A 14589-nucleotide genomic window follows, 5' to 3' on the forward strand; every position below is an offset into this window, starting at 1 on the left:
ATTGGTGGGTTAACATGTCTGCTTGTATTTAACGTGAAATATCAAGTAACATAGGAAGCAGGTCTTACCAAATACTCTGTAAACACAGGCTATTCCTGAGTCTCATCAAATACCCACCCAGGATTCAGATGATGCAACATCTGGTTCTAACCATTCTTACAGTGACGATGGCAATGCAAGAGAAACTGTGAGGCAGGAGGTGCTCGAACTAAAGTCGCTTGCCTTTCTTTTGGGAATCACCTTCTGGTACCAAGTAGCATGACTGCCCGAGAGACTGGAAAGAGAGAAAACCTTTAGAAACTATCCTTGGTTATGGATCCAACCTCCTCGTTTCTTTAGTATAGTCCACCCTCCATTTTTGTGGGTTCCACATGCCCAGATTCAACCAACTGCGCATCAAAAATATTTGACATGAATGTTACCTTGTTGATGTATACTGTGTAGCTAGGCCTATGACGATTGCATCTGTCTTGAACATATAGACTTATTTCTTGTCATTGTCCCCTAAACAATGCAGTCTCACTATTTAAATAGCACCTACATTGTGTTAGGGATTATGCATAATCTTGAGATGGTTTAAAGTTTATGGAGTGTGTGAGGAGGTTTTATGCAAGTGCTATGCCATTTTACAGAAGGCACGTGAACGTCCATGAGGTTTGGTATCCATAGGGGCTGTGGAGCCCGTCCCCAGTGAATGTGGAGGGACAATTGTCGATGAACATCTGCGGGCGCTCATGTATTTGGTGCTAAGGAATAAAGGGGTTTTAAACCCACCTGATGGCCAGAGTAGCTTTTGTAAAAGGCATCATCCTGAATGCCATCCTGAGCATCTGGGGGGAAAAACATACCGTATTTTTCGGACCATAAGACGCACTTTCCCCCCCCCCCAGAAGTAGGGGGGAAAAGTCCCTGCGTCTTATGGTCCAAATATAGCCTACACATATACTTTAAAAAAAAAGTTTTTTTACTTGCCCGGCTCTGTGTGGTCTCTGTGTGCTTGCCTGGCTCTAAAATGGTTCTAAATGCTGCTGTTTACAGGGTTGATTACATGTGTTTATGACTGTGATGTTGGGTTTTAATGCACATAAAATATTTTAGGACACTATTTGTTTCAGAATCTTTTTTTCTTCATTTCCCTTCTCTAAAAACTGGTGCGTGTTATGGTCTGGAGCGTCTTATGGTCCGAAAAATACGGTAATACTGCATTTTAATGTGCGGCTCAAGTGATTCTGATAATCAGATTTTCATTCTGGTCTCTGTTTTGCTTTTGTCCATTATTATTCTAATGATTATTGCTTTGCAATACTTTTTTTCTCTACTTGCTCTTCAGCTAGCGTTTGCTTATTTTCGTGTTCTGTCCTTCACAGGAGTCTAGGAGTAGATTTATACGTTGTACGCAGGACTCAGTGAGTTCCTTCAGTTTGAGGCTTTTCTGGGCTATGAATTTTCCAGAGCTATTTTTCACTTAAAATATTGCCCCTTCTCCCTCTTTCTCCTTCTGACATTCCCATTAAACCTAAATTGAAACGTCTAATTTAAACCTGTCTTTTGAATTTTATGCCTTTTTATCTCTCTGCAGCCCTCTGGATAATTTCCTCAGATTTATCTTTCCTACCATCCATTCTTTAAGTGTGCCAATCTGCTCTTAAAGCTGGTCATTGTATTTCATTCTATCCATAACTTTTTAAATTATTCTACTGTTTTTTTCATCTCTGCCCGTTTTTTAGTACCCTGTTCTTTCATGAAGTTTTCAGTTCTCCCATTAGCTCCTCGATGATTTTGCACATATACTTACAGACAGCTTTATTTTTCCTACAGCTTTAGGTTATGTTTTCTCAGGTTGTTGAGGTACAAGTCCTCTCCCCCATTGTGGACCATTTCCTTGTTTGATTTGTACTTTTTTTTTATTGCGAGGATACATTTTCCCCGTGGAATTTCTGTGTACTTTAAGATGTTGTAGTAACCTTTCAAACAAGTCTGGCATTTTATTCCTGGGGACTTCAGGATCTCACTGGTCTGAAGTATTCCAGTACCAATATTAATATCTCCATTTGGGAGTCCTATACTATGAAAGTAATCAGCAATTTGGATTCTACACCTTTGCCTGGCAGAAATTTTAAAAAATGTTTCATTTTGGAGATATCTAACTGGTGAGAATTTCACCAGTGGTTTGGTTGTAAGTGAGCAATGTTTTATGATCCCCTTTATGGTGATAACATTTCCTCCTTGGTTCTAGCTTTGTGTGTAAATTTCAGTTTCAACGCTTCCCTATTCACAGGCCCAAGTCTTTTATTCTAGATCACTGTTAAAACTCCAACCCCTAGTCGTTACTCCTGTAGCCGCATCCGATTGTCCCCCATTCTGTTTTGGCATCAGCTCACGCACTCACCATGTTGCTTATGGGGGTCTTCTTTTAGCACATAAGAATTTCATCTGCCCTCCACATATGTAAAATAGTTTTGTTATATTTTATCCAGCAGCTCTGTATGCCTGGAGCACAGAGAAGGATGTCAGTATGTTGATTGGATGAGACTAGACATGAATAGTAGTCAGGCTTGGAGACCCAAGCTCTCCCCCAGCCCTGCCCCCTCAGGTGCAATAGAGAACACGTGACCTCTGAAAGTAGAATTGAAGTCTCAGCTGTGACTTCACCACTCTATCTGAATAAGCTACGCTGAGTCCTTTAACCTCTCAAAGTTTTACTTTTCTCAAAGTTTTACTTTTCTCAAGAACATAGGGAAATTTTAGTCCTGATCTTTCTGTTGCTCTAAGTTCCATCCCATAGAAATGCAAGAGATTTTCCCATGCTCCATTCCTACCAGAGTTGGAGAAGACTGCAGTATCTCCTTGGAGGCAGGCACAATATCTTAGCTAATAGTTCCCCTTACAAAACAAACAAGGGATGAACAAAATGGTAGTTAATAAAGTAATTTTATTTCCTTTCCTCGTGGACTTTTCACATGCCAATGCGCTGAGAAACAGCCCTGGCCAGGAAGAGAGACTTGAAATGGGAAAGAAGTGACCAATTCCATTTCTTCAGAAGTTTGTCGGGGTGGGATGAGGGGTGATTGCATTCTGCGGCGTCTCCCTCCTCAGTTCTCTCTCTCCCTGGAGTGTAAATGAAACTGTATATTGGTTTAGAGCAGCGGTTCTCAACCTTTCTAATGTGACCCACAGGTTGAGAAACACTGCTTAGAGCCTAAGATCATTGGAAAACACAGATATTTACATTACGATTCATAGCAGTAGTAAAACTACAATTATGAAGTAGCAATGAAAATAGTTTTATGGTTGGGGGTCACCACAACATGAGGAACTGTATTAAAGGGTCGAGGCAGAAGAAAGGTTGAGAAACACTGGGCTAGAGGTTTTGCTTAAATAAGAGCCAATCAACCTCTCAGGCTGAGTCCAGGTGGACAGCCTCACGTTCATCCTCCCAGAGCCTCAGGGTACCAGGCAGCGCAGGCACAGGAGCAGACACCTCACAGACACACGGGGAGCTTTCCTAAAACTTTGTTTGTCATATAGTAAATTCCTTGTCAAACAGCAGAGCAATCCAATTTTTAAAAATCAGATAAGAAAACAACAACAGAGGCAAGTCCCCACAGTGATTCTTGTGGTCTATAGAATCCAGGGGAAATTATTATTCGTTGTGGAGAGCAATTTGTTATTGTCAACTCAGAAAATTTAGTGCACAAGTTCTTTGTTTCAGCTAGCCACCTCTAGAAGTGTATGCTGTAGACAGACCCACAAAAGCACTGGGCTGGCCAGAGCAGCTTCATTTTATATATATTTTTTGCAGTTTATTTTTAGTAATAAAATCTCAAAGAAATTAAAATTCTCATTAATTGTGAGTCGATAAAAGACATCCTACAATGGAATGTTCTGTAGGTAATAACATTATGCAGATCTCCGCATAGTCATCTGGAAAGGTATCTAAGCCATGTTGCTTATAGTGACAAGAGCTTTGACCTTTGACACCAGACTGCCCTAGCTGCCTCTGCCTTGCTCTGTGGCACTGGGCCTCAGTTTGCTCATCTATGAAATTAGATAATAGTAATACTTGAGCCATAGTATTATTGTGAGCATCACAATGGGTTTATATTATATATATATATATATATATATATATATATATATATATATATATATATATACATATATATATATACATATATATATATATATATATATATATATATATAAAACAAAAGCAGACTCCTTATATCATTTAATCCCCATGAAATGAATTTCATATTTATTATTCTAAATAGAGGAGAAAAGTGACAGAATGAGTTTGTTGTTGGGTATCCCCCTCTGCTATCATGGCAAAGCTGATCAGGCAACAAAATCAAGGCTTAGCATGTTAAGAACTTGATTTTGAGTAATAAGTGAAAAGGTGAGTTTGTTGTGGGCCAACAAGAGAGAAGAGCCAAAAAGTCAGTTCTCAAAGCTTATGAACAAAGCTTATATTGTATAATTGCCCCAGGATAAAGATGACCAGTCACTGGCAAATGACACAATAAGACATATAGGTGCTTCTGTCCATAGCACCCTCAGGTTAGATAATGCTGATAAGGTGGGACAACGAACTGATTAGATTGGTAGAACCAATAGTATAATTAAAAATATTTGCCACTGGATGTAGCTAAGGTTAGTGTAACAGTGAACAAATTTAAAGCAAATAGCCGCCAATCTACATGATCTTTGGCAAGTTGCTTTTCTCTCTGGTTTACTCATCTCAAGAGAGAGAGAGAGAAGGATTATAAGGCTTCTAAAAATGCCTTTCATCCATCTATTAACCCCTTCTTTCAAAAACCAGGCATTGAATGTTTTCTTAGTGCCAGACACTGATGATACTAGGTTGAATGAGACTGATAAGGTCACTGCTCTCAAGGAGTTTACATTCAAGTAAATTATTAAAATATCAGATAGTGGTAAGTGTTAGAATAAAAATAGGCTGATGAGAAAGAAAAGAACTCAGTGTGCAGGGAAGAACTCTGAAGAGGTGACATTTTAGAAGAGAAGACTGCGACTCAAACAAATAAGAGAGAAGGTCATTCCAGGCAAAGGAAGCACTTGTACACAGACTAGACTCGAGGGACGGGATGAGCTTGGTGTTGTGAGGAACCAAACGCAGGGCTGGTAGGGAAGAGCTAGAGCATGTGCGGTTCTGTAAGGAGACTTCAGGAGGGTCTTAAACAATGACATGATCTGATTTATGTTTCTAAAACTGTGGTTGCTATGTGTAAGAATGGGAGCAAGGATACCAGGTGAGATGCTATTGAAGTAGTCCAGAAGAAACATATCTTTGTCAGCAAACTCATTAGTCAACAGAGCCAAATATCAACAGTACAATGATTGAAATTTCTTTTGAGAGCCACATTTTTAAACTTAAGCTTCTACTAATGCTACTTCTTCAAAATAGACTCGCCTAGGCCAGGGTATTTTGTGGAAGAACCACACTCAAGGGGCCAAAGAGCCGCATGTGATTCGCAAGCCACAGTTTGCCAACCATGGGTCTAAGATAAGTGTTGTGGAAATACAGAGAATCAGACAAGTTCAAAGCATTTGCTGGAGTAAAACCAATAGTGTTTGTAGATACAACGTGTGTTAAGTGGAAGAAGAATAAAGAGTAATGGTCATATTTTAAGCTTGAGCAAGTGGCTGCATGGTGGTGCCATTTTACAAAAAGAGAAGTAAGAGGTATATAAGGGGCAGTTAGGGTATGTGTAGATAGTATGACTCAAGAGTTCTGTATTGAACATCTATGTGAAGATGTCAAGTAGGCAAATAGCCTCAGGAGTCCTGGGGCTACAACATAGAGACTGAGTCATCAGCATATGGCCAGGGACTGGATAGAATCACCTTAAGAGACAGAGAGGAGAAGAGGTAAGTACAAGATCCTGAAGCACTCTCACATCACAGCTCAAGTTGAAAAGATGAACCTTACAGAAGAAAATAGAAAACAGTGGCCAATGTGATAGGAGGGAGAAACAAAATCAGAAGAATGTGGTATGTGGGAAAGATTCAAGAAGCAGAGAGCAATTTAGTATACCAAATGTTGCTAGAAGGTCTAGTAAATAAGACCAGCATATCAAGTATTTGATTCCACATAAGGAAATGGCTTAGCTACAACTACGATGCTTTTATACCACTTAAAGGGTGGGGAGGAGCCCTGAATAGGAAGTTTGCCAAGGGGTTAGAGAGTGTTACATGGAAAGTCAGTAGATAGGGCTTTTCAGTGCAATTATTCTAATATGTAGAAAATCTCAACCTCACTCATGAAGAGGATACATAAACATGGCTTTTTAACAAAGTCACAACAACGAGATTGATGAACTTCAAGATAAATGTAATTGTCTTTAATGAGTAGAATGGGTCTACATGCAATAATTACACATTATGAGGAAATAAGTGACATGTAAGTTGGCACCAGTTCAGAAGTAAAATTAGCTAACAGCTATCATGTAACTATTAGAGTTTATAACTCAACAGTTAATATTTAGGTATATGGCACAAACTGAGCAATAATTCTTTTTGAAAGAAGTGGCTTCATTTACGAAAACAATTCATAAAGCTGATTGGGGATAGAAGTGGGTCAGCATGAATCAAATAGCAGAACATTTAGGAATTCATATACCTAACATTGAATTTCAAGTTGTTTATGATGCCATATATAACTAACCTTCACAAAATTTTACACAGGTAAATATCTCATGTGCCTGTTGATATAGGCGTTTAGAAATTTCCCAATAAAAAGTCAACTCATCACCCAATTATTCTACAGTGCACTCTACAGTTGATAAAGCCAAGTCCAAACACACAGAACTTCCAATCAGTGTTTTTTAAACCTAACTTTTAAAGTATCAACAGAAAACCAAGGATTACTTGACATTTGAAGAAAGCCCCGACATAAAAGAGACATCAATACAAGAATGGAAACACACTAAAAAAAAACACTTTAATGAAATTATAGTTAATGATCTCAGAGAGAATAAAAATAAACTATCCTTAAAACAAAATCAGGGTGCTATTAACAAAAAAGAATAAGCAGAGATTATTATTAGGATAATAAAGGGTTCTTAAAATTTTTAATAGCTACAATTATATGTATATATTTGCAATTTGTATGTACAAGGTTGGTCAAAGTAGGTTTATCATTGTTCACATATAGATCAGTGGTTCTCAACCTTTCTAATGCCGTGACCCTTTAATTTGTGGTGACTTCCAACCATAAAATTATTTTCATTGCTACTTTATAACTAAGTTTGCTACTGTTAATGAATCATAATGTAAAAATCTGTGTTTTCCAATGGTCTTAGGCTCTACAGCAGCGGTTCTCAACCTGCAGGTTGAAAACCACTAGCAGGGTAGTGGTTCATAACAGTAGCAAAATTACAGTTATGAAGTAGCAACAAAAATAATTTTATGTTTGGGGGTCACCACAACATAAGGAACTGTATTAAAGGATCACAGCATTAGAAAGGTTGAGAACTGCTGAATAGATAATACAAGAATAAACTGTTTCTTATATTTAAAACTGTAAACCTACTTTTCCCCCTCCCTGTATATTGATTGTAAATTATACACCTATTAATATTTTGTAAATTTATATATTTGTAAAAGGTGTAGAAAATAAAGCTAAGGAAATATCTCATTCTTTTAAAAAATCAGAGAAAAAAGATGAAACAAGGAGGCCCAACATCCTAACACTAAAATACAGAAGAGAAAAAAATGTCAAAAGAAATATTTACAAGAACATTTTCTGGACCTGCAAAACATGAGTGTCCAGACTGAAATGGCCTACTGAGAACCAAACACAATAAATGAGAAAAAACACAATTGCTATAAACTTTCAGAAAGATAGTAAAAGTTTCAAGAAAAGGGGGGAAAAACAGGCCCCGTATAAATGATCAAGAATATGAAATGCAGTGAATACAGACCCAGTGTTAGCAAGATAGAATACAAACATTTTCTGACATTTCAGATCTATGTACATTTTTCTCAAGAAGTCTTCTGAAGGATGGCTCCCTCTAAAGCAGTGAGGCAAACCAGGAAAGAAAAACCAATATCCAGAAAACAGGGACCAACATCAGACCATCAGTTAGACAACCGGTAGGAAACAAGTGATCCGGGTGAACCTAAGCGACAGGGAAGATCATCTGGTAGATGAGCATGCGTAGAAAGTTATAAGAAAGGTGATATTGCTTGGGCTTGGGAAAGTAGATGCAGAAGCTCGACTGCCTGGGTTCAAATCCGGGTTCTGCTACGCATGATCTCATCTCAATCAGTGAGCCTCTCTGTGCTGCACATTTCCCATCAGTAAAATGTGGCTCAGCATGCACTCCTCACGGAGTGACTGTAACAGCTAAATATGTCACTATACTTACGCTGCTAAAAATAGTGTCTTGACTACGATGGGCTGCTGGAGGGGTGTCTAGCTTGTCCACTCAAGGCAGCAGCCTAAGTGAGACCTGCTTTTGTGTGAGCTCCACAGGATGCTTCAAAGCCGAGCTGTGAAGAGCTGATGGCAGCCCTCAGGTGTCAGGCTGGCTGGCATTTTCTACCTCAGCGCCTCCATCCCCAGACAGGCTCCTCCGTGGCGCTCAGCCCCCACACTGGCTAGAAGGGCTGAATAAAACCACAAGACTGGTCCTCGTGGAGGAAGTCACTTCATTAGGCAGCTTCCTGTCTGGGGTGGGGGTGGGCAGATGTGTTTGGATTTCAGGGAAGGAACTGAAATTTCAACAGCTGAGCGGGAGACAGCTGCCCCAGAACACCACAGGGAGATGGGGTCTCGTGTTGTGTGGCGTAGCCTGGCAACGCCGGGCGCTACCGCTGACCCAGAGCAGAGGCCGGCTCCCTGGTGCTGGGCCCAGAGGCCCCCCCGGGTCAGGCTGTGTCCGGAAGAAACAGTGTGGTCAGGGCACAGGCGTCCTGGCCTGGGTCACAGAAACACCAAGACACCACCCGAGAAAGGGATCCCACCTACAATATAAATGAGCAGCACTGTGACAGCTGTGGGAAGGGAGGGTTTTTAAAGAACGAAGTCAGTACAGATGATTTTCTTTTTTCTTGACATCTGGCATTCTGAGGAAACGGCCTTGGATTTATAACGCCTGTGGATGTTGGTACTTGCAACATTAAGCAGAACAATTGAGTTTGGGCTCTTAACTCCTTTAAGCGTGTCTCTGTAAAATCAGATCATGCTGGCTAGCCATTTGTTCTAGAGAGTGTTGTGTTTATTTTCTCACCCCATCTTCCCCCAAGGCTAGAACTATGGCAAAAAAAAAAAGTAATCTGAGAAAGGGAACACATGTTTATGAAGTACCTTGTCCATGCTGGGCCTTGTTCTAGAAGCTCTGCCCACACAATCATCAAAATGATCAGCCCAGAATTATGATGATGCTAATTTCAAACAGGAAGAAGTGAACGCTCGGCTTATTTAAAATACGCCTAAAACCACAAGGGTGAGGAGCATCAGAGCCGAGACTGAAATGCGGTCCTCCTGAATCTTCCACCCGCTCTTTTCATTCTCCCACTTTCCTCCTCACAACTCCACGTGCAGGCTTTCTCTCTCACATGGTCAGGCAGCACCGCCAAAGATACCACACTCCACTGAAACCGGTTTGGCTCAGTGGATAGAGCGTGGGCCTGCGGACTGAAAGGTCCCAAGTTCAATTCCCGTCAAGGGCATGTATATTGGTTGTGGGCACATCCCCGGTAGAGGGTGTGCAGAAGGTCAATGTTTCTCTCTTATCAACATTTCTAGATCTCTATCCGTCTCCCATTCTCTCTGTGGAAAATCAATAAAATATATTTAAAAACAAAAACAAAGATACCACACTCCATTTATTCATGGAGGACAGTCCCATAAATTCAAGCTGTGACAGTGAGCGCCCTGCTCTCTAGTTCATCAACTAACATTTCTGCTGCAACATATTTCTGTTTTGCCAAGTATTTCAAATCTTCATTATTCGTTGCTTTCTCGCTATGCCCAGTGACAGTTGGCAGACGCTGTTATCCTTGCTTAATAATCCAACCTGCCCAGGGAATAGCCTGGATTAGAGGCTGTGATGCTCCAAGCTCATGAATAAGCATTATGAGTCTGCTGTCTAGAGGCGGTGAGTAATTCGGAGGTCTGTTCGGGGGAAATCCAGTTAAGCATCTGGCAGACTTGATTGCTTCAGAGCTTTGTCTTGGTTTCCTCCTTCTCTCTGATGATTTCTCCTTAGGGAAATTCCTCTCATTCCCCTTTCCTTTAAGGTTGGTATAGTACCAAGTCCTGACCCCAGCCCTCCCCTTGCTTTCTTCTCTTCATCCAGCTACAAAGTATTGGAGCTCTTATGACATGGGCATGTCAACTGCTGGCTGGCTTTTGAGTCTATTTCTGGCCCGCCCCCTGTTCTGCCCTGTGCTTCTGTTTACTTACAATGTAGTATGAGCGATATGGTGTAACATTGGAGGGTGGGTGGAAGAAGAGGGCCAGATACTTCCTTCCCCGCCCCCCTCCTTCCTGTGAAGCTTCACTGGTCACCTGTCCAGCAGTCCTTACTGTGGTTCCAGCTCCTGTCAGACGGTGGGTGCCCCTCCTCCACGGTCCCTGCAGCCCTAGGGGTGATGGCAGCTTCTAGCTGTGACTGATCTGTGGGGTGCCTCATTGCTCCCCATTTGGCTGTCCAGCTTTTCTATTCCCTTTTTAACCAATGCTCTACATTAAATCTCATCTGCTTGAAAACCTGGCTCTGTCCTGAATGACACAGAAAGACAGCATTCTTAGTTAGGAGCTATACAAACCAACCTTGACACTGGCAGGAAAGACATTTATCCGAACGCTATCGGAGAGATCAAAGAGTCTGAGGGGACCAAAGATACGTGCTCCAAACCTTCCCAAGTCTACTGTCTGGGTGAAGCGTTGGTCTCAGTCACACCACATGTGCCACCAACACTGGATGCTGCAAGTTACCATTCAAATGGTTGTCTCTGCCACTATCTGTCCACAGAACCAAATATGGGCATTTCCCACTTCATGACATCACTGAGGGAATAGGTGTATCTGATTGACAAAGACAAGGTGGTGTGCCCATGCCTGGGTATATATGCATCTGATCCTTTCATGGGAGATGCACTATTTAGAGGTGGCAGAGTTCCCTCAATACAGGAGAGGGGTTTGAATGCTAAGTGGACATTCTGGGTGAGCAGACCTTGAGACAAGGATACCCATGTAAAGTCTCAGTGGAGTCATCGCTCTGGGATAACTAAAGCACGTCCCAGGGTCATCCAACCCTGGCGAGAGCAGCTGGGTGCGGCTTAATTCTCCCAGCTCCATTTCTCCCTCCCGCATGTGCGAGCTGGTCGTTGAAAGTTGGGCCAGTGTAAGCTGAAAGGTGAGGGATAAAGGGGGTGGCAGGGCACCAAGGACGGGATAAGACAAAAGGCAAAGGTGCCCAGACACTAGGAACAACTAAGTGTTCAAGATACAATAGTGAACAGGAGAGAAAAGCATTTCTGACCTCCCTAAGCGGGTGGTCTGAAGATGTGAACAGTCAAGTACAAGACTGTGGGGCAAGAGCAGTAACACAGCCTAAAGAGAAAGAGCTAGACATGCAGCCTTGGGGACCTAGGAGGATTGGGAGGGCATCCTACTCATATTTGAATCCCCGTTGCCTAGGGTGGTACCCATTTATTACATGTTTTCTGGCCCAATACTGAACTGTCAAGCAGAGTTCTGGTGTTATTAAATTCATTAGCTCTGTTTCTCAATTTACCACCTCAAGGTAGATGTGTCCCTATTTTACTGGAAGAAAGTTAAGGCATTTGTAGTTACTCTTAACCATCTGAAAACTCCTAGTCACTCTTTATATCTCAGCTTTGATATACTATTGTATACCCGAAAGGTTTGCCCACACAGTGTGCCCATTTCCAAGCCTGGGCTATCCCTATCAGAGAACTTATCCTCTGATTGTAATTCGTAATTCATTCTCGTCTGTTGGAAGGAACTGAGCCCTTTCAGAGCAAGAAAGATATCCGTCTTGTTTAGTACTGCAGGCTCAGCATACAGACTAGGGCCAGCACATTCTAGTTGTGCAAACCTCATTTACACTGATAATTTTGTGAATGGCCTGAATACACAAATAAGGCTCAGAGATGTGGAGTGTCTTGACCACCTCAAACCTAAGAGGTGGCAGAACTGAGGCTTGAGCTACAGTTGGTCTGATCCCCAAATAATTCTGTACTTTGCTGAGCATTAAACAACTTATTCACCTATGGCTGTAGTCAGCAAACTGTGGCTCGCGAGCCACATGCAGCTCTCTGGCCCCTTGAGTGTAGCTCTTCCACAAAATACCACGGCCTGGGTGAATATTTTGAAGAAGTGACATTAAAAGAAGTTTAAAAAACTTGGCTCTCAAAAGAAATTTTAATCATACTGTTGATATTTGGCTCTGTTGACTAATGAATTTGCCGACCACTGACCTATGGCACCTAGAACATTTAAGTTGGCTTAAAGGCTGCTTTCTTAAGGCCAAAATAATGGGGCAGGAAGTGCCTAAAAACATCCTATAATCATTAAATGGAAGGATTGCAAAGCAGAACGCTAGACCTAAAGCTAGAAGAAGGTTCTCTGAGGATAGGGCCCCCAGCCAAAGCTTTGGCTGGACACCTTTAAAATGTCCCATAGATTTAACATTCTGAGGTCTTTAACCTAAATAACTAATTGGCATCCAAATTGGGAAGAAATAAAACTATGAATAATTTGCAGCTTACATTATTTTACATATAGAAAACCCCATAGACACCACCAAAAACCTACTTGAAATAGTAAGCAAATACAGTATTAAAAAATACAAAAATCTCTATCTACTAGCAGCATACTGTCTGAAAATAAAATATAAGAAACATTCACAATCCCATGAAAAAGAATAAAAGACATTGTTGAGAGAAATTGGAGAAAACATACAAAAATGGACAGTATGAATAATTAATATTGTTAAAATGTCCATACTACCTAAAGCACTCTATAGATTCAGTGCAATCCCTATCTCATTGGCATTTTTCACAGAATAATTCTAGTATGGGACCACAAATAGCCAAAGCAATCCTGAGAAAAAAATCAAAACTGGAGGTATCACACTCCCCAATACTACAAAGATATAGTAATCAAAACAGCCTGGTATTGGCACAAAGACGGACACAGACCAATGGGACAGAATAGGGAGCCTAGAAGTATGGACAACTCATTTACGATGAAGTAGCCACGAATATAAATGTAGAAAAGTCTCTTTAATATATAGTTCTGGGAACCTACTTTAGACCATACACAAAACTTAGCTCAAAATGAGTGTATTAAAGACTTGATGTAAGACCTGAAACAATTACATGCACCGCAGAAAACAGGCACTAAAGCTTCTGGACATCAGCTCACGGTGGTGTTTTGTGAATTCCCTTGTGAAAGGCAAGGGAAACAAACTGGAAATAAACAAATGGGACTACATCAAACAAAAGCTTCTGCACAGCAAAAGAAACCATCAACAAAAAAAGGGCAACCAACCGAATCAGATACTGATGTGCATTTAAGAGGAATATTTCAAATTCCATTGCAAAACATTCATTTTCATGTATCTTCTTTTTGTGCTCTTTTTTTTTGAATTTGAGAAGTAAGCTTAGAGACAAAAACCCACATTTCCTGAGCCAGACAGAACAAAAGTACACTCTCTCCATCCCTGGAGTTTATCCATATGCCTCTTTAGATTAAGAGAAGTTTGACAGTACACAAGGAAAATTACTTTAAAAACCACGGCTATGGTAGGCATGGGAACTATAATCCTATAATATTAAAAATTCTTTTGAATTTAGTTAACATGAATGACAACTTTCACAATACATGAATATGGTTTTTGGAGTCAAGGTGAAGTTGCAATACTCACATTCAGCTGGCCAGCTGAGAGGATCTGACCCGTTTTCCCTCTTCGCTCTGCAGGGGTGTGGTGCAGATGACATCGCAAAGAAGAGGACTCACCTTACGGTGCCAGGCTGTATTTTCCCGGAATGGCCGTGTTAATATTCCCATTCCCACGCATGCCTGCGGAACTTGTTCCTTTCCTTTAGAAAGATGGAGTCTACTTCTCTTCTTGCACTTGGGCAATGCCTTCTGAGTACCTTGAATAAAAGAGGAAGTGATGCTGTGTGACTTCCAAGGTCAGGTCATAAAAGGTGAGACAGCTTCCACCTGGCTCTTTCTTTGAATACACCCTGTTTGAACCCCGGACTGCATGTGATTCAACATAAGCAGTCTTGGACCACATGTAGGTGTTGCAGCCAACAGCCAGCATTCACCATCATCAGATTCATCAGCCTCCAGAGAAAAAAATGTCCCTGCCACACCCCACCCAAATTACAAACCTGTGAGCAAAATAAACATTGTCATTGTCTTAAATTACTGTTTTGAGGTGGTTTGTCCTGTAGCTGCTGGAATATACTTGTCAAATGTCTTAATTCTGTTTTATCTTCTGTCAACAGAGTGTGTCACTTCTCACCAGGAAAACAATTTAACAATCATGCGTATGTTCTAGTATCTGACTCTCAAAA

The 14589-nt window shown here is 41.0% G+C and overlaps 1 long non-coding RNA gene across 1 annotated transcript in view; it reads right to left on the reverse strand.

The window, feature by feature from the left end:
• Positions 1-2389: 2389 nt before the first annotated feature.
• Positions 2390-14589, reverse strand: part of LOC118716751 — a 32180-nt gene continuing 19980 nt past the window's right edge. The window contains exons 3-4 of the long non-coding RNA XR_006741342.1: positions 14021-14160; positions 2390-2490 (exon numbers count right to left, since the gene is read on the reverse strand). This is a non-coding gene — a long non-coding RNA (uncharacterized LOC118716751). The remainder of the gene's footprint in view (positions 2491-14020; positions 14161-14589) is intronic.

Source organism: Pipistrellus kuhlii, unplaced genomic scaffold (assembly GCF_014108245.1).
Source record: "Pipistrellus kuhlii isolate mPipKuh1 unplaced genomic scaffold, mPipKuh1.p scaffold_m20_p_12, whole genome shotgun sequence".
NCBI lineage: Eukaryota > Metazoa > Chordata > Mammalia > Chiroptera > Vespertilionidae > Pipistrellus > Pipistrellus kuhlii.